The sequence below is a fragment of the Euprymna scolopes genome, chromosome 12 (genome assembly GCF_053919585.1).
Source record: "Euprymna scolopes isolate OS-2025 chromosome 12, ASM5391958v1, whole genome shotgun sequence".
NCBI lineage: Eukaryota > Metazoa > Mollusca > Cephalopoda > Sepiida > Sepiolidae > Euprymna > Euprymna scolopes.
Window position 1 is genome coordinate 30,718,591 of NC_136493.1, and position 21,591 is coordinate 30,740,181.

At 32.3% G+C, this 21,591-nt stretch overlaps 1 protein-coding gene across 2 annotated transcripts in view; it reads left to right on the forward strand.

The window, feature by feature from the left end:
• The window catches only part of LOC145291230 (aquaporin-11-like), a 56,446-nt gene that overhangs the window by 16,255 nt on the left and 18,600 nt on the right, over positions 1-21,591 (forward strand). Inside the window, exon 2 of one of the 2 annotated variants that reach the window (XM_080136826.1) lies at positions 10,443-10,507. The exons of the other annotated variant lie outside the window; for it this stretch is intronic. The gene's annotated coding sequence lies outside the window, so the exon portion shown is untranslated. The remainder of the gene's footprint in view (positions 1-10,442; positions 10,508-21,591) is intronic. 2 annotated transcript variants of the gene reach the window in all.

Consider the following 21,591-nt stretch of genomic DNA (forward strand, 5'->3'; position numbering starts at 1 on the left):
ATGCAATTCTAAAACTGGGTGATAATTTTACATTAGTTTTGTCAAATCTGTGGATTTACGCCCCCACCCACCCCACCATTTCCTATGAAATTCCACATTTGAAGGTGATTACCGTTGTCGATCCTGAAAATTTTGGCGGTGTGGTGGTCTCTCTCTCTCTCTCTCTCTCTCTCTCTCTCTCTCTCTCTCTCTCTCTCTCTCTCACACACACACAAAACGATTATCTTATAATTTAGAATGGAGGATCAGTTTCATAAAATTATAAACCATTTCCAGGCTATTCTAACTTTTTAGGGTAGATAACCATTATTATTATTTTTTTAAAAGCTAACCCTGTTTTGGACAAAAGTTTAAATCTTATACAGTACTAGCAGGAAGTCCTGCCGTTGCTCGGGATTTGATGAACATTATTTTTAAGAAATTTTAATTTTTTTTGTCTATTAAAATTATCGGTGTGGATCAACATTTCTGTTACTATATATATTCAACTACTCTCTTCATCGTCATCGACTTTATATTCCTTAGGACCTGTTTTTATATACTGACGTTAGTGGAGGGTGGAGTAAAACAGTCTTGGGATAAGAGGAGGGGTTGCTATGCCCTCACTGTTGACCATATACTTCTAAAACGCGCAAAGAAGAATTGATCAAAAGAATCCACCTAAATCACGGCCACTGTAAAGCAGGCCTAGTCACTGAAAAAATGACATCATGCACGGGGTACGTGTAAGCAAGATCTGTTTAACAGACTGTCGATAATGAATTAAAGTTTTTTGCATAATGCGTAAAAACTTTTTTTAATGCATTGAAAAAGAGAAAAAATAATAAACACGATTTATACTAAAACTGAACTTTTCTGATAAAGCAAAAACAAGAATTAATTCAAAAAGAAAAAGTTGTTTCATGGATTTTATTGGTTTTTGTTGTTTCATGGATTTTAAAGACTAAAATTCGTTTATTATTTACTTAAAAATTGCATTTAAAAAATAAAAGAAAGTAACACGATTCAATTTATACTGAAACTGAACTTTATTCAATATGAATTTTAAAAAACAAACAAATTATCTATAATTTAAAATAAAATTATGTATGTTTAAAGCAGGAGACAAACAAAAACTTAATTATGAATTTTGAGAATAAACAAACAATCAAATAACAGATTAAAATCGAACTAAAAATAATTTTAAAAAAATAATCTACTCTGATATGCAATATAGTTTCTGTTCTGCTAGATCTACAGCTGGTGTGGGTTTTGTTTCTAGGACAATTGCTCTTGACATATCAAAGGCTTTTAATAAGGTATGACATAAAGGTTTATTCCACAAGATCTTCAGCTTTGGAATAGCTGGAAATATCTTCTCAATTATTTAATCATTTCTCTCTAATAAGTTTATAAGAGTAGTGGTTGGTGGGCTGAAATCAGAAGCTCACAGTATTAACGTTGGCATCTCTCAGGGTTCCATCCTAGGCCAACTCTCTTCCTGATTTTCATCAATGATCTCCCAAATCACATTCTTAGATCATTCATAGACATTTGTGAAAATGACACTAGCATCTATAGCAACACTTTAAGCGTCATAAATAAACAATATCGCTTTGATTCTTTCTCCTCTGATCTTGATCACATAGTGCAAAGGGGAAAGGGGTGACTGGTTAATTTTAATGCATCTAAAACCAAGCTTCTCTTTCCATCATAAACACTGACTCCCATCTGGCCCATAATTGAAATGAATGTCTTGTCTTGTCTTGGAAGTTTCATATTTTGACAAGCTTCTGGGTTTAACCTTTACTCCTGATCTGAAATGAAGCACGTCCATCAAATCCATTGCCGAAAAAATGGTTCGATCATTCTACAGCTTAAGTAGATACCACACTTCAGATGCAATCCTTTATCTATATAAGAGCCAGATAAGTCCTAAGATGGAGTACTGTTGCCACATCTGGGCAGGAGCTGTTTGGAGCGATCTATCTTGCCTTGACAAAGTTCCAAACTGACTTAACCTAGTAGGTGATACCCATTTCTCTTCCCTATAACCTCTTTCTCACACTAGAGATGTTGCGAGCTTGTCTTTGTGCTATCATAACATTCACAAAAGCACTTGTCTAGCTTAAACCATCATTGATTTCCTGCATTCTCTATCTGTCTCTAAGCCAAAAGGTGGATTCCATGAACAAAGCTTCTTTCTTGAACTGCCCACCTGTGGAACTCTGTTCCACTGCACTGCTTTACAGCTGACTACAATATGGGCATCTTCAAGTCCATTGTAAGCAAGTTCTTGTTGAGCCGACCCCTTAAATAATCAAATTATACCAAATTCCCATAGCTAACGATTACTATGCTGTTGTCCCAATGAATACTATACACTCATTAACCCTAATCCTCCAGGATTTTATAAGTGGTGATTTCTTTGTAAAAAATAAATAAATAAATAATAATAATCAGAAAAAATGAAATAAAAACGATAAATAATTTTTAATGAAAACAATGTCTGCCAGGGCCCGTGGCACAATGTTTAGAGTACTTGGAAAAATTCAATTGTAAAGTGACCTTCTCCTGAAGGTTGATGGTTCAGTCTTCAATGTTTGCAACGGAAAAAAAAAAAAACATAATTGCGAATTACTTAGAATCTTTATCCAGTTGTGGCTGACGGAACAAGAGCATGCTATCCTCATGAAGTAAATGAAGGGTTTGTTTGAAATTCCATGTAGATTCCAGAGTTCAAAAGAAACATTCCCGAGTTCAACAAGATAAACCTGAAGAAGGTCGGAGGTTACATCAAAAACGTTATGAAACTGACACTCAAGATGAGAACAGTAATGCGAAGAATCCAAATAATGCAAATAAACGATTAATTGCAAAAATTAAAGTAAAACAATTTAAATTCAAACAAATAATTTAAATACAAATGCAAAAATATTTCTTTCTAAATCAAATTTTAAAAAGTTCTGTTTAATAATTTAGTTAAGAATGTGTTTCTAGATAATAACATTATTCAGCATGGTTTATATTCTGCACCAAAAAACTGATTAATGAATTTTGTAAGCGTTGTAAAACTTGTGGATGCAAAAACTTCAAAACTATTTGCAAAGAAATATATAAAGTTTAGTCTTACACAAGAAGGTATAGAATTTTTTATGAAAATATCTTTGTGTTTCTTGACTAAATACTTTTTTGACAAGGACAAACATAACTTTTTAAAAAATTATACAAAAAGAAAAACTGACAGAAATAATAAACTTGGTATAAAGAAAATTAATTTTCAACTTTCTGTCCAAAAATTCACAATTTTTATGGCATCCTTATAAGAAAATATACACTTCAAAAAGAAATAATTCAACATTGTTTGCTGTTTTATCAAGAAAAAGGATTGTAAAAAAAATAGTTTCATTTAAAAAATAATTTGAAAACTGGTGCCTTTTTAGCTTCAAATTAGTCATGTGTGAATTAGTAATTAAATACTATTAAAAATTCTATTGAAAAAAACATCATAGCTGGTAATATGCTTAAGGTTTAGGCTTTCAGCATATCTTTCAACAACTCTCTCAGGCTTCTATACATGTCTGTATTTATGGCTTACACCAGTTAATTATATTTTTTATGAGGAGGAAACCGGATGTATTTGTATTCACTATATTAGAAATAAAATATATTCATACCAATAAGTGAAAGGAAAAAAACCCTGAACAAATAGGCTAGTCTGAATCAAGTATCACTGTTAGATGGATTGCTGTTTGGGTCTGACTTTAAAAATCTGCCAAGATAACGTTATGTTAGATAACTTTGACAACTGTGACATAGTTTTAGTTACAGATACCAGTTTTCCATTAAATTAAACCGGGTTTATTTTATAGAGCAAAAGTCTTGTAGGCGTTGTATGACAGTAGCACTAACACATGGTTCTGCTTATCTTGGGTGTATGATCTATGTCCTTTATCTGATGTAAAGTGACATCTTGCTTACGATAAAGTCTAAAATCGCAAAGAAAAAAAGTTGTTTATTATTGATTGTCTTCTATTTCGCAAAAGTTATACTTATCTCCCTTTGTGTGTTAAAAAAAAAATGATTATATCATCACCATGTAGCCTGATCACCTTCATAATCGCGCCACAATAAAACAACACAAGACAAACACTTGATGTAAATTATTTAACCTCTAGGTGTGTGGTGCCGTCGTGTAACGTAGAAATAGGAACCCCAAACATTGTCTGATAGATATCTGGGTTGTGTCATGAAAACAAAGACTTGCTAAGTTTTCAAAGGATTTATTTAGAGAGAGTTTGCTCATTGAGGGGAAAGACCAATTTACTTAATTTCCAAAGAGTGACTGTCTATCTTTTCTCTCCTCAAATATGTGACATCATCTAATATCATTCCATGCCTGAAAGTATGAAGGTTTATGTGTGCATGTAACATTTTATGTTAAATGTGAACTCAGTTTGCACATGCTTGTTTTCATAAATGCATACTTTCGCACATGTATGTTCTTGCCTGTGAGTGATCAAGTCAGCAAATCAAATAAGTCTTTTTATACATATGTTGCACAATGTGTTTATGTGTTTGTCTTTCTTGTCGTCATGACTGACCGTTTCCTGTGTGGTTGTGTTGTCTTCTATTTAACCTTAGATGAATAAAACTATTCATGCATGAAAACACGATAGAAACTTGCTGAGTTTTCAAGGTTTTATTTAGAAGTAAGAGTTTGTTCATTGTGGGGAGAGACCAATATGACTAATTCACTAATTAGTTAAGAAAATTAAGTAAATAAGTGTTAAGGAATGAATGACACACATGTGGTTTTGAGACAACATTCACTTAGATTTCAACATTGCTTTTGCATCCTGTTCACTTAGTCCTTTTAAACATACATTGCGCAGTGTGTTTATACGTACTTGTCTGTCTTTCATTGTCGCTTTGTGTCATAGTTCATGACTGAACGTTTTCAGTGTGGTTGTGGTTGTTTATCTTCTGTTTAACTTAAGACGAATGAAAGTACTCGTGAATGAATTTTTAAAGGTTTTATTTAGAGAGTTTGCTCATTGAGGGGAGAAATCAAATATCACTAATTAACTAATTAATTACTTAATTTTCTTAAACTAGTGTTAAATATGGGTGATGCAGGGCAGAGTTTTGAGGCAACATTGGCTTAGATTTCTACACCATTTTGCATCTTGTTTCATTACCTTCTTACGAAATACTGCCCAGAACTCTGTTCTCTCTTCAAACAAGTGGCATCCTTTCTAGTGTCACCATTCCCCTGCATTTCTGGCACGTTTTGTCTTGGGAGCTAACCTTTGACCCTAGCTTCAATCACGCCCCCTGCAGCCAGGTATATTTATGTTTGCCGCTCAGGTTATCCTCGCATGTACTAATATGACCCTTGCCAAAATTCATACTAGTTAACCTAATCGTTATTTACTGGCATAGGGTGCCAATATTTAGGAGATAATTATTTTAAAATAAAAAAAATAATCATTGAAATCTCAAACATAAAAATTTGGCAAGCTAAACCTAAAAACAGAACGTCCTTCATATACTCTTTCCACATTCTCACCAACATAAAATTTAACATTCCAAGTGTATTTTTATTTGTGACCGCCATTAATTCTAAGCTGAGTTTTTTACGGCTGTCAGATAATTGCAAGGAAAATGCGCATGCACGCACTGTGTTTTCTCATCATTTCATAAAAATAGACTTTTATCATTTTTTTTTAAACTTATTGAATAAGCTAAAAGAAAAACATAATGAATGGCTTTAGTCTTTGTTGGCCTTTGGGCCAAGATCATAGTGTAATATCTGTTCTGATGCTAAACTTTACCTTTTCTGCCCTCTGTCAGTGAAGAAGAGATCCCTCATGACTGAGACAATTTTTATTTTTGTTCCTACCCAGAGTGTACCTTTTTCAGAACTGGATTTTCTCCACATTAAAAACCGACCTTGTGTCTAACTCTGCCCTCGTGGGGAGGCAAGTAAATAGGAACATAATGAATGGCTAAAAATGTCACGAGCATCTATGGCCCAAAATCTTTCCATTGTGCATCGAAATACCATATATACGTCTCTATAATACTAACATTAAATCAACTTAAAAACAAAAAAACATTTGTATTATTTGGATTTTTTGGACTACTGTTCTCATTTTGAGTGTCATTTTCACAACCTTTTGGGAATGTTTCTCTGAGTTAAACAAGATACACTTGAAGAAGGTCGGATGTTACATCGACCGAAACGTTGTGAAAATGACACTCAAGATGAGAACAGTAGTCCAAAGAATCCAGATAACATGAATAACTAATCCTCATCTTAAAGATTCCAAAACGTTAAAAAAGAAAATGAATTTCGTTTCTTAGATTTTAGATTTAAAAAATAATGTACTAGTGCACTTATTGATCCGTGCTGAAATAATAACGTTATTATTTAAAAAGCCATTCTTAACATGGGGAGAGGAGGGTGTTTTGTATCTATTCTGTACTTTAACATTACAATTGAATAAAAAAGACATACCATAAAACTTTAAACTTGGAAATATGATTAAAAAAATAGCGCGGATCAGTAAGTGAATTAGCACAAAAAAGAAAACTTGGAAGCGGTTAAATTGTCAAATAGAATTGGTTTTATTTTTGTTTTACAGCATCTTTTGAGCTATTTAATGCCAAATTCAGAAATTTTGGAAAAAAAATTTAATGTTCTAAGATATAAATATTTATTCATGGTGTTAGAGTTCATTTTGTTTCACAGCATATCAACCATTTTCGAGTTATTTAATACCGAATCTAGTCATTTTGGTAATGCTTCAAGTTCTTTATATTTTCAAATATATATTCATGGTGTTTAGTTTGGTTGTTTTGTAGAGGAAATTTGTCATCTTTGTTTTTTGGCTTTGTAGAACATGGTTGAGTTTTTCAAAAGGAAGAGGAGAAAAAAAAAAACAATCAACTCAATGTTTGGTGCTTTTAAGTCAGGAACCAGCCCAACCCATATCCTGGGTGAATGTTACCAAGTCCGTACAGATACACGTGCTAAGCTTTTATCATTTCATTCATATAAATGTTCATCATTTTCGTCTAATTAAAAAAAAAACAGTTGGAATGGAGGTAAAAAAAAAAACAAAAAAAAAAAACGTAACATCATTTTCTACACAATAAAACTTTGACTGCTTTTTTTCTTTTTCTTTTTTCTTTTTTTTTTTTTTAATAGGATATTCAAAACTTGCAAAGATACCTGCATTTTGTACAGGTATCTTTGCTGTACGTTCGAATACCTGTTTTGCAGGTATCTGTGTATACAGCAAAGTCCCAACCTTTTAACATTTGACTTTGACCTTGAAAAATAGTGTGCACCATCCCTAGGTCAGAGACCATCATAATGTTAGGTTCAGTGGTGTGGGCTGTAGGATAGTATATATACATAGGCCTTAACCTTGATAAATGGTGTATACTATCCTAGATGAGGGACCATCATCGTGCCAGGTTTGGTCATAATTGGTCCAATGGTGTGGAGGAAAGAATATATACATAGGCTATGACTTTGACCTTTGACCTTAACCTTGAAAATGGTGTGCACCATCTCTAGGTAGATTATCATCATGCCAGGTTTGGTTATGATTGGTCCAGTGATTTGGGTTATAGGAGAGTTGTACACACACACACACACACGAATGCTACTACTTTGTATATAGAAATTATTTTAATTTTACTCTATTGCATCTTGGTTTTCAATAAATATTCAAGTAGTTTATTTTTTATGTATCTGTGTGTCCAGCTAAAAGTCGGAAACTACACAAGGCACACCCACAAAGCTTATATATTCCTTTTTCAGTATTACCTCGCGCAAAATATGGACACTTTTTTTTTAATATTCTTTTGAGCATCAACAAACAAAATTAGCCGAGTGGTCGACATTTAAAACAATTTTTTAATGTTATTATGTAGAAATTTGTTAACGTATTATTCTTTGTTGCCGCAGAAAGTAAGAGAGAAGAGGCAAGAAGAGAAAAAAGGGCGGAGGGAATAGAGATGAAATAGAGAAAAAGATCAATAGAAGTTTTAAAAGAACATATTTTTTAACTCTTCTATTTTGTCGTCTATGACCCTGGGCAACACCAGATAACTATATAAAAAACTCGAAGCATAAAAAAACTTTTTCCAAATATCTAGATTAACCCAGAAAGGGTTGATATGTCGTAAAACAACCAAACATGAATAAATATTTAAAGTCAGTATTTCTTAGAACTTTTTATATACTCCCTAGATTGTAATATCTCCAATTCACGAAACGAGGTCGTGTGTATCTCTAATTTGGGCGACTTTTACATGCTATTTTTTTTTTGCAGTATTTCTTAGTTTCCACATGTTTATTTAGCTTTTCGTATATAAGCGAAACTGAATCCGAACAAAGGTCTACAAAAGCAATCAGCTTTGATCAATGCGGCTAAAACCCATCATATCAGACAATTTCTATTCATTTGAACACTCCCCTTTTTATGGGGAGCTGGTTTTCCCAACAACATCTTGGGGGAAACTGGCTTGCAGCTAAAGTTAAGTTTCCCCTATCGTGTGATGGTTGACTCCTTAAATTCACGCATCTGTCACTTAACTTTTTAATAGTTAAATTAGAATGCTTTTCATTTCCTGTACCATCGTGGCTGACGGGTAGGATGTCAGGTTTTTCACACTTTTTTTTCCACCTTTGCCTCAAGGCTTCGGGTTTGAGCCTACCGCCTCCCAAAACTTTTCTCTTACACCGACAAACACCCGGGCAATGCCGGGCACCCACTCTAGTCTATAATATAAATCTCACCTGTCTGCTTAAATGTATGTATGTATGTATGTTTGTCTGCCTAAAACTTTCGACAGAGACAATAGATTTTCACGAGATCGGTATTGTTTTGAAGCTCCACTCTTCAGGCGACAAATATTGAAAAATTGACTAAAAAAACATTCATTCCTTCACCCTCAACTTTCTACAAAGAGTGGTCGCTTTTTTCGCCGATATTTTTGAAAGTCATCCCCTCTTTTCGATTAACTAGCGTTAATTTAAACATTCGTTACTTCCGGTTTGGTGATGAGCTCAACAGAAAAGATGTCACTTTTTTTTTTTTTTTTTTTTTTTTTTTTTTTCCACATTCTTTTCCTCCTCTGCGGTATGGGTTCAAGCCTGCCTGCCTGCCTGCCTACTACCATTTTTTTTTTTTTTTTTTTTTTTTTGCTCAAAACACACCTCCAAACACCCCGGCTATACCGTGGCTACCGGCCACCCAGACTAGTATGCTATAAAACAAAACAATGAAAGCGAGAAACACACACACACACACACACACACATAAACAGCCACACCAATTTGTCTCATTACTGCAGAGATACATTTATATAGATGGAAAGGTCAGTCCTTACCTACCCTGCGTCTTGAGTATTACTGGAAGGAGGAAAGTATTAGCAGCACCATAAAGGTCAGGGATGAAGAAGAGAAAGATTAAAGATTAATTTCTTAATCGTTACTCTGTAGGAAGTGCCGATGTAAGCGATTCTTAATGTCCATTTCGATTCAGTGAATTACCTGACTATCTTCTAGGGTGCAGAAGGAGTGTCTTATTTTGGTCTTCTAACTAGCAAAACCCGTTTTTCGACGTTGCCCGGGATGGAATATAGAACTATTAAATATTATATTGTTGAAAATAAATTATTAATTGCCTCCGTACCCCCCCTCCGAAAAAAAACAAACAAAAATAAAAACTATAAAATAATTTAGGTTTTAGAGTGGAGGATCATTCGGTGCTTGACGTGTGTGTGTGTGTGTGTGTGTGTGTGTGTGTGTGTGTGTGTGTGTGTGCGCGCGCACAGAAATTTGAAACTAACCAAACTGATTTTTGTCAAAGTAAACCTATAACTTACGTTAGGGTTTATTTATGGCTAGGTTAGGATGCAAAAAAATAAAAAGTTTAGTATTAATTCTGTAGAAGTACCAAAACATTTTCAAACTGAAAAAATATTCTAAATATAAAAACCAGTTTAATATGTGTTGATAATGAAATTGTTTCCCCCCCACCACCACCACCACTATCCCACCCTATCCACCCAAAATCTATAAAATATTTTAAGTGCTAGAGTGGGTTATTATTGTGGATTTTTTTTTTTTTTTTTTGTATGCTTTTACAGAATTTGACCTTAACCAAACTGACTTCTGCCGCAGTTCATTTCAAATTCTGTAGAAGTATTAAAAATTTTCAACACAAAAAAAATATTATGAAAACCAATTTTATTTTTTTTAATCGAAACAAATTATTAATCGGTTCCCCACTCCAAAAAATTATCGGTGTTTGAATGGGTGATTACTGTATTTGGAGTTTTTTGTGCTTTTTTACATATTGTTGGTGATAATGATGATTATAATAATATATATGTAATTTTTTTTTTTTTTTTTTTTTTTTTTTTTTTTTTTTTTTTAGAATAGTCCACAAAGCAAAAAAGGGATGAAAACATGAATAAATAAAAAAAATAAATCTTACCAAAGGCAAGTTAAGTTATTCTTCTATCTATCGGGATAAGTTTCATTTGTGTGTTAAAGTTTGTTTTTGTTTTGTTTTTTTTTTTTCTTAAAAATAAAGGTCGTGTAAAGCTTATCCAGTTAAAATGAAAAACAAAATTATGGTCTCATTTGAGCCATAGTCAAATCTCGATAATTGTTTAAAAATTGAAAATTAAACAAAATAGTGATAGAACATGACATTTTCGCATGATTGGTGACATTGGATATTTTTCTATCAGTATTTGTCTTTGATAACATTTATTTGTTGTGTTTTTTTTTGTTTTGTTTTTTTACTTTGTTGGTTATTCTGGAAAATCACTCCTTTTTGGTCAGTACTAAAACAGATGACTGTTTGGGAATTCTAGATGGTATATGTGCTCTCCGATTATCTCTGCATTGTTTCCAGTCATCCTGGACTTGCCACTAAACTCAAGCAGTGCCTATTCAGGAGAGGTGTGGTTGAGGATTGCACACCCTTGCCTCATGATTACATGCGTAGGTACCTTACAGTATTGTCTTTCAGAACTGAATGGAAGTCGTTGTCCAGTAATAATGAGATTGCACAAGAATTGCAATATGGTAGCCTTCAAGTCCAATGTAAACAAGTTCTTGTTGAGCCATTCCCTTAAATAATGCACATTCTATCCAATTACTCCAGTAATGATTACTACACTACCACCTTACATTCATTAACCTTTATACTCAAGTGGCCTTCGGGCCTTGATACGAGGGACTCCCTTGTAAAAAAAAAAAAAAAAAAAAAAAGTTTTCAAAATTAATACTAGAATTGTCTGCAAGGACCTGTGGCATAACGGATAAAGTACTTGGTAAAATTCAGAGGTTGATGGTTCGATCCTTCGTGCGAATGTTTAGTAATACAATTGCGAATTACTTTAGGCTTATACCCAGTCATCGCTGAGGGAACAAACGCATCCTAGCCCTTTAGATTGAATAAGGGTTCTGTTTGAAATTGCCGAATTCGATAGAAAGGTTTCCGAGTTTGACAAAATACACCTCAACAAGGTTGGAGGTTACACCGACCGAAACGTTGTAGGAATAACACTCAAGATGAGAACAGTAGTCTGGATAATATGAAGTATCAATCCTCAAAATACGAGTTTTTCAGATAGAAAATCCAAAAAAATAGAGAATCAAAAATTTGGATCTTAGTCATGTAATCCCCAATCAAGTTGGGAACCACTGATCTATGTCCCTGGTATTGTGCAATTCTAGATGGTTCCATTATTCTCTCCCCCACCCCCACCTTTTGTGTCTCCACAAAATTAGATTATAAATGAGAGCAAAAAAAAGGAAGATTTGAATCCCTCCCTCCCCCCCAAAAAAGGAAAAATATTTAAAAAAAAAAAAAAAAAAATGACCCTCCCGCATCTTTTAAAAAAAAAAAAAATTTAAATTGTAAAACTCGTCCAGTTAGAAAATAATTGCTTACCATGTCGTTTGATTTGTTTCTCGCTGTTTTGCTTACACGCATGCGCACGCGGGTCAAAAATGTATGCGCGCTTGCGCGTACAAAGATAGCCACCAGTAAAAACAAAGGATTAAATTGCATAATAAAGGTCGTAATACCGGAAAACTACTTATCTGTGCAAAATTTAAATGTGATATCCGTTTTTAGCATATCCGGAAACCATTATTTAAAGGTTAAGTTGGAAAGAAAGTAAAAATTTGGCAAAAAAAAAAAAAAAAAAAAAATTTAATAAAGACCAAAAGAATTTTCAAATTAAATTTAATTTTTTCGTTAACTTTTGTTTATTAAATTGTTAGATGAAAGTACAAAATAGTTTTAAAAAAAAAAAAAAAAAAAAAAAAAAAAAAAGTGAGGTTGCTCATTGTCTTCACACTGAATAAAGGACAGTGATTTTCCAGAATAACTAACAAAGCAACAAAAAAAAAACACTGGAAAAATAAATGCACAACAAATAATTGTTACCAAAGGGAAAATTAATTACTCGTTTACCTACCTAGATAAGTTTGTCTTTTTTATGTGTGTTATTTTAAAGTTGTTTTTTATTATTATTATTATTATTATTATTTTTTTTTTTTTTTTACTTACTTACTTAAAAATGTAGATAGTGTAATGCCTATAGAGTTGGAACGAAAAACAAAAAGGGTCCTCTCATTCGATAATTGCACAAAAATCGAAAATTAAGCAAAATTCTGGTAAAACATGATACTTTTTCACTTTGTGTTTCTATCAGCATTTTGTTTAAATTTCGATCTTTGAGTGATTACTATGGCTAATGAGACCACCATTTTTTCATTCTAGACAGACTTTATACGGCTTTCATTTTTTAAGCAAAAAAAACGCTTTAAAATAAGTTAAAAACACAAAATAACGATGCTTATTCAGATTGGCACTTATGATGGAAATTAAAAAGAAAAACGTATCAGTCACAGAACGAAGATGAAATATTCCAAAAATCACATAATTTGATCAATTAGCTGTTTTCCTAATTAAGTAAATCAAATTTAACGACTAAGCGAGTCGTAGTGTTTTCGTCGGCCATGATTAAATCCGATGATATAAAAAAAAAAAAAAGTGGGGACAATTCAAATCCAAGTACTGTTGAGATAAAAAAAAAAAAAAAAAAGCCTCACGTTCAATACAGGGTACTTGTACAGTTTAATCAAGACATTTTAAAATGAAAATATCGAAAAAAGTTTTTTTTTTTTTTTTTTTTACATAGGCATCACCACTTATCAAGGCCAAGAGGCAACTTGAGGATAAGGGTTAAAGAGTGTACAGTAGAAATTGGGCAATATAGTAACCGTTAGTAATGGAGATTCGGTAAATTTGTTAACTTATATGGAACGGCTCATCGAAAACTTGTTTACGTTAAACTTGAAGACAACCATATTGTAGTCAGCTGGAAAGCAGGAAAACGGAAGACAATTCCATAGGCGAGCAGTTCTAAGAAAGAAGCTTTGCTCATGGAATCTACGTTTAGGTTTAGGCACAGATAAAGAGTGGGGGAAATTAGTGATAGTGTTTTCTGCTAGACGGTGTTTCTTGTGAAAGTTTGGCAAGGAGAGACCATAGAATGGAGCTCAGCCGAGCACTTGCTATGAAAATGATGATAAAGCAGAGACAAACTCGCAACATCTCTTCTGTGAGAAAGAGGTTGCAGGGACGAGAAAAGGACATCCCTCACAAGGCTACGAAGTCTATTTTGAACTCTATCAAGGCAGGATAAGTTCTTTCTAGAAGCTCCTGCCCAGATGTGGCAACAGTGCTCCATCCTTGGACGTATCTAGCTCTTATATAAATAGAGAATTGCATCAGCAGTGAGATATCTACTGGATCTATAGAAGGATCCCACCATTTTTCCAGCGGCCTTGGCAACGGATTTAATGTATGTGTTCCATTTAAGATCAGGAGTAAAGGTCAAGCCCAGAAGCTTGTCAAAACATGAGGCCTCCCCAAGAAAAAGCCATTCATTTCAATTGATGCCAGATGGGGATCAGAACGTTGACGATGTAATGATAAAAGCTTGGTTTTAGATGCATTAAAAGTAACAAGTAATATTGTACATGTCCGTTTTGAACTAAAGATCTCCGAAAAAAAATTCAATTTGATCGAGTAGTTTTTTTTTTTTTTTTTTTTTTTACAGCAGAAAAACACGTTTTTATAACGGCGCGTTGAAGTCGGCCATCTTTGAATTTTTTGAACACGCCACGGGGAGATAACTCGGTTTAAAGCGCCGACACTTCCTCCCATCTTTAATACTAGCTTTTCTTACTAAAAATTGAATCTTTTGCTCGGTATTATAGCAAATTGTTTTTTCGCTGTATAAAAAAAAAAAAAAAAAAAAAAAAACTACTTGATGAAATTAAGTGAATTTTTTTTTTTTTTTTTTTTTTTTTTCGGAGAACTTCATTCCATAACGAATACGTACAATATAACCCTTTTTCGATATTTTTATTTTTAATGTCTTGATTAAACTGTACAAATACCCGATGCAGTTTAGTAATAAAATTGTAACTTGTGATTTTCTTTAGTTTTAAATAAAACTACTTGATCGATATGCGTGGTTTTTGGAATATGATATTTTCATTCTGTAACGAGTGCATACACCATAACAGACTTTTGTATTTTCTAAAAAAAAAAATAAAAAAAAAAAAAAAAGACTTAATTGTCGAATAGTTACCAGTCTGAATAACCAAAAAATCTCTACCCAGGTAGATAAGAGTAACTTCTCTTGCCTTTGGTAACATTTATTTATTGTGTATTCATTTTTTTTTTTTTTTTTTTTTCACCATTCTTTTTTTTCTGTTCTAGAAAATCACCTAAAAGTCTTCTTTTTTTAAACTTTTGTCCATGTAGGCATTTTGTAATCAAAAATAATTTTGCGCTTCTGAAGTCAAAACTGTAATCATGAAAAAAAAAAAAAATGATTAAATGTCCTCCCCACCGCCTCCCCATCCAATTTAATTTTTCAATCTTAGGAATAAAATTTCCGAAAAATAGTCCAATTTATAGAAATACATGACATTTTATTTTACATAATCAAAAATTAGGTCAAATTTTTTTTTATTTTTTACTTTTTTTTTTTTAATTCTTTGTGTATATTTTTTTTTTAAATTGCTTTGTTTTCATTTTATTTTTATGAAATGTTTTGGAAAAAAAAGTTGTTTTTTTCCCTCCACAAAATGTCCATTTTGCTTTGGTAAATAAATGGAAAAATTGTTATTTACAAAAAAAAATATCCAGTTCTTCCGATGTGTACAACATTATTTCGCGTAAGTTAAGAAAATACTTAAAAAGTTTTCGTTTTAATTTTTTTTATTTTTGCTGATATTTATTTCCTTGTATATCTGTTTGTGTAAAGTTAGGCATGTTTATGTTTGCATGCATTGGATTCACTCCTAAACTAACTGATCCTTTTGAATATTGGAACGCAGCCCTTCCAAAAATTCAAATTGATATTTGTCTACATTTGTAGGCCACACGGGCCCCACGTTGGGAACCACTAGTCTAGAAAACTCCCAAATCACATTACTCGTCCTAGACTACTCAATATTGCTGGATCCAATGGTTGTTTGTGATTGGAAATGGTGCAACTTGCAACACTTAGAGCAGGGGGAAAAAAATCAAGTCATTTCGATTTAATATCAATAGTTTTCGTGTAAATTATGAAAATATTTTAAAGTTTTAGAAGTTTTTGTTTTTAATTTATTTTTATTTATATTATAGCGTATATAGATTTTTTTTTTAATTTTCTTATTTTGTTCCTTGGGGATGAGACATCCTACCGGATGTTGCACATTCAGCTGCTATCGCGGCGCTCCAAAACTACTGGGACAAAATTTCGGAAATTGTAAGACCGAATTTGACATGAAAACAATGGTATCTACGTATTCCTCATATTTTTAAGATTATATCCCAAAATTACGAAAATCGATAAAGTAAAACATTATTTCTTAAAGAAAATAAAAAACAGAATTTGAAAACGATCGTAACAAACAATTCAAAAGGGAGGCAGTTTTCCGTTTTGATTTAAAGATGGCGGCAATTTTCACCTGCTAACACAAAGTTGTTTTGTTTCAGTAATATTCAAGTAATTTTGACTGCATAATTTGAAAGCTACGATTGTAACTTATTAGAATTGAAAAAAAAAAAAAAAAACAGTTGAAACCATTGTTTTTTTTGTTTTTTTTTAAATCTGAAAACTCCATTTATCGACTACAAAATCTGGACCCAATAGTGTAAGCGCCACTATCTCATACCTTCCAACTGAGAGCTCTTTTTAAGATACTAACCGTCGCTTTAAGTGCAATTGATTGTATCTCTCTTGCACTTGGTTTATTTTGTCGGGTAGCTTTTGAAATTCTTTTTCAACGAGTCTGGTTGCTCCTATAAATGTTGCAATGATAGCGGTCTTCCTAAGATTTTCGAGGAACTGAAGATATGGAAAATTTGCGCAAAGTTTGTCCTAAGGGTGCTACATCCTTGTCACAGACGATTTGACCAAGATGGGCATCATCAAGACAGTTTCTCACCCTCCCTATTGTCCAGACCTTGCTCCCTGTGACTTTTGGTTATTCTCTAAGCTCCAAGAAAACCTTAGAGGCTATTGTTACGAGACAGTTGAGATGAAAGAGGCTGTGACGAGGTTCATTGACACACTAAAACAAGAGGACTTCTATGGGGCATTCTAGAAAGTGTTGGTATGGTACAACAAGTGCGTTGCAGCCGGAGGACACTACTTCAAAAGGGACTAAAGTTTTATGGGTAATATTCATTGAGAGCGTATGGTGGTTATATGAGAAAATAAAGCTGTGTACGCATTATGTTTCTTTTCTGTGTCTTATGTTATACATTAGTACATTAGGGGTCATTTAGAGTTAAAAGTTTATTTACTGCACCCATCTGGACATGATTTAAATGTGTATGTCTCGTCTAAATAACTAACGATGAATATCTAATATAAAATAAAGCCAGTTGTCAATTTGGTCTCATTTCGTTTTCCGGTACGCTCGATCTGACTTTTTGATCACCCGTCTGGTCGGCCATATTAGATATTCATCGTTAGTTATTTAGACGAGACATACACATTTAAATCATGTTCAGATGGGTGCAGTAAATAAACTTTTAACAGGAAATGACCCCTAATGTACTAATGTATAACATAAGACACAGAAAAGAAACATTTATAATGCGTACACAGCTTTATTTTCTCATATAACCACAATACGTTCTGAATGGATATTACCCACCGCATATATTAAATGAACAACAATTTTGCTATATTTCAAAGTTCAAGGTTATATTCATCTTATCAATGATTTTTTTTTTTTCCTAAAGAAAAAAAAAAATCGGTACATTCACAAATCTGTTACGTTCATAGAGAACAATCAATATTTTTATGTAAACACTGAATATTTCCTTCCATGGACTTGTCAGAAAAAAACAGTTTTCAAAGTGTGTGTGTGTGTGTGTGTGTGTGTGTGTGTGTGTGTGTGCGCGCGCGCGCTCGTTGGTTGGTTGCATCCCAATGACCAAAAAAGAAATCAATCCAAGAATAATTATTGCTTATTTTATTTTTATATATTTATTTTATTTGTGCATTATTTTATTTGATTTTCTTACGTGTGTATATGCTTTGAAACAATTTGGATAATATTATAAGGGATATGTACGTTTAAAACATGTTTATATAAAGTTTAAAATATATCTATATTATTTTATGTATCCACATAAAATTTCATAAGGAAATATTAATATTTTATGTATCGAGTTTCAGTATTTACTCAACCAGTGCCTAGTAAAGCTAGGTAGTAATTTATGAAAATACATATTGCAATTAAGCTACACAAAATTTTCCGCATTTCATTCTAGTAAGGAGTAGTCAGTCTAATGCAATATATATTTTCATAACTTATACATATATAAAAACCAACTGATGGCAGTTTAAGAATTAATAATTGATCATCTAATCCATTAGAAAAAAGAAAAACTCTTTACACTCTAGTATTTCGAAGCTTAATGCTTTTCATCAGAAGAGATAAGCAAGGTTATATAAATATATATTATATAAATTAGTTTAAGAACTCTAGTCTGGAAAGAAAAAAAAAATTCTATAGGTATAAATAATGAAAAAATTAGTATAGAAAAATATAATTATAAGGAAACGTAAAGATAAAAATATATATAACACACTATCCAATAAACCGAATATAATATTTTAGACAAACGTTTTTGTTTTTTTTTTAATTCACCCTCGCCCCCCATTTTGACATGTCTATTGAAATTTTAATAATTAATTCACTCACCAAAGTTTTATATATCAAAAATTGAAGATAAAACATCAATAAATAATATATAAAAGTGTATTTTGGAAATTTACCTGTAAAGTCCAAAGTTTAAAACCTTTTTTTTTTTTTTTTTAATTGGAAGCCTATGTTCTGCTTATATTGTCCAGTAAGTATTGGACGCTGACGACAATTTTTTTTCTATTTCATTCAATGTTTTTTTTTTTTTTTTTTTTTTTTTTTAGATATTTAAAAAAAAAAAAACTCACTTAATAAAGTAGAATTAAAATATATTAAATCAAAAATTTATGTATTTCTTTGAGAAAAGAAAGAAAAAAAAATTCCTCGACTGTTTTTTTTTTTCTTCACGCACAAGGCTAGACGGCTAACGTGAACATGTGGTTTTTACTTCCTTCTGTCCATCCGTAGTTCTAAACAAGAACAAACCAGTACTTCCAGTGTTTTGATAAGAACGTAAAAATGTTTATGTAATGGCGCCTTTTTCAAATAGTCGTTTAAAAAATTCTTATATTTAAAATATAAATATGGATAAATTCTTAACAATGAAGACTGGAACTATACATTGAATAGTATTTTTTATAGGTAAGTGATTTTTTGGAATTTATATCAATTTTTTATAATCGAAGTAAGTAAAATTCTGTTGATTTACTTCAAATCTTTTTTAAAGAAAACCGATTTAAAAAAAACAAATGCTGCATATTTTGCTATTAAACCTGTTATTTTTTTTTTTATTTTGGTCTTTGCTCCTTTAATTGAAAAAAAAAATAGGGTTTGAATTACATTTTTCAAGTAGTTATAAGCTTATAAAGACAGGAGGTCGAATTATTCTTTTTTTTTTTTTTTTTCACGCATTCTTAAGGTCGGTTTCTGACACTGCTACCGATACAGTCACAGAGTGGCATGAGACACGTCAAGTGATTGCATTTCTTATGCACCGTTATTTAATACAGGGTGGAATGATAAAAGTGTCGCTCTAAAGAAATCAACACTACAGATTTATTTTAAAACTTATTGAAAAAATCAATTCAGTTAACTTGATTATGTAGTAGAGCTGACATCTATTCAATGTAGCCGCTTTCAGCCTCAACCACCATCTCTATACGGGTCCAGAACTGGGAGCATACCTTTTCCACAAGCACCAGCAGCAGCTCGGCAAATACTCGGCAAATGGCGGTGATCAAGCTGGCTTTGGTGTTGCGGAAGTCATGTTGGTGATGTTCTCATATGACCAAACAAAGTAGTTTAGCGGGTTTGGTCCAGGGAAGGAGAGGAGGGGGCAGTGAGAGAAGGGTATAAAGTCGTAGTACTCCTTCTGAAGCCAAGTCTCGGCCTCTTTGAACTTGTGAGCCGGCACAAAGTCCTACTGCCACACCCAGAGTCTGCCAATGGCCACTTGATTGCACCAGGGAATCGCCACACTTTTCAGCATATCCAGGTACACTTTGCTGTTGACTTTCAAGCGGACTTCGAAGATGTGAGGTGGCATGATGTGGCACTCACATAAAATCACACTAAAAACCATAACTGTGACCAGAAACTTTGTTTTTATCACCCTGGGTACATCCCTGTTGTTCGTAGCAATCCAGCAATGCATTTTGAGGGTGCTGGCAATGGTCCTGTTGTCATAAATTGGATTGGTAGAGAGCATGAGTTGTACAACGGCGCATTTCTGATCTTGTTTGTTGAACATTGTGCCATTTTCAGTTTGATAGAAGGCTCCTGTCGCTCTTGGAATTTGTATACAAATGGCGAACTAGTAGATGGTCTGCAATAAAAAAAGAAAACTAGTTTTCATCAAACAGAAATGGAATCACCTTGTATATACAAAAGCTGGTAAAAATAGCTGCTAAGAAGTCAAAATTGAAAAAAAATTGAAAGTCTAATAAACGTGTATCTTGCATGCATGCGAATGTATACATTTGTACAATAAAGTCAGTTCATTTTTAACTATTTCTTATCCGTCTGATGATAGTTTAAGCAATAATGACTAAGGCTGAAGCACTAAATGTTTTGATTTCGATTCTAGCTGATTAAGTCCTTTTTTTAACTTTTGAAATCACTATTATATATTGGGTACAATATAATAAGGAATTGGCTCTATAATAATAAATACAAAATCTACATAAAATATCATATTTAGTTATATTTTATGACTGGGCAATGTCGGACAACCTGCTAGTATAGAATAAAATTATAAAAATTGTGTGATTTACAAAGGAAGCATGCAAAATATCCAGACACGCAAAGCTATAATCTAGTAAATATCTTTACCAATTTATTTATTTTCTCGTATATATATTAAAACAATTCAAGTTTATAAACTGAATAATTCTGTAAACTTAAAGCTAGTATAATATTAATATTAAGAGGACAATCCTAACCAGATGAAAAAGCTCAATATTCGAGATAGAGCATTGATATAAGGAAATCAATTTAAACTCTGTAAATTAATTTTAAGTTTTCAACTTATATTCCTTGTCGAATAATTGTTGTGAATTCTAATTTACAGAGTTTAAATTGATTTTCTTATATATATGGAAAATCTATTTCTTCTGATGAGTTAACGGTATAATAGATTCACTGGTTGATATAATAATTGATTGATTTTGCGCTACAAAACAGATACTGTCAAGAATTGGAAATGTCAACTGAATTAAAGGAATAAATTATAAGATGATCAACATCATGAACTTTGGAATATAGTTTTTTGTCATTTATTCACTATATATATATATATATATATATATATTCATTATATTATTCACTAATATATATATATATATATTCATTATATTATTCACTAATATATATATATATATATATATATATATATTCATTATATTATTCACTAATATATATATATATATATATATATATATATATATAAGATTATTGACTACATACTATTAGGTTGGTGCAAAAATAATGTTTTTTGACATGTAGTTGAACGCCAAAAAATGACATTATTTTTGCACCAACCTAATACTTATATAAAATTCTTTACATTTCATAGATAGGTAGAAAATAAACGTTTCTATGCGGAAAGACACTTATTTATGCTCGGCATGACTGCCATTGTGCTGAAAACACATTGCGAGGTGATACGGATATAAAACTCATTCAAATGCAGCTGGACTTGTGCTTAAAACGGCGTTGATGATGCGTTGCTTAAGAGGATTTATCTTTTATGTAATTTCCTTATGCACCCTGACATTCAAATGCTCTTAAACGTAAGAATGGAACGGGGTAACGTCTGAGGAGGATCTCGGAGGCCA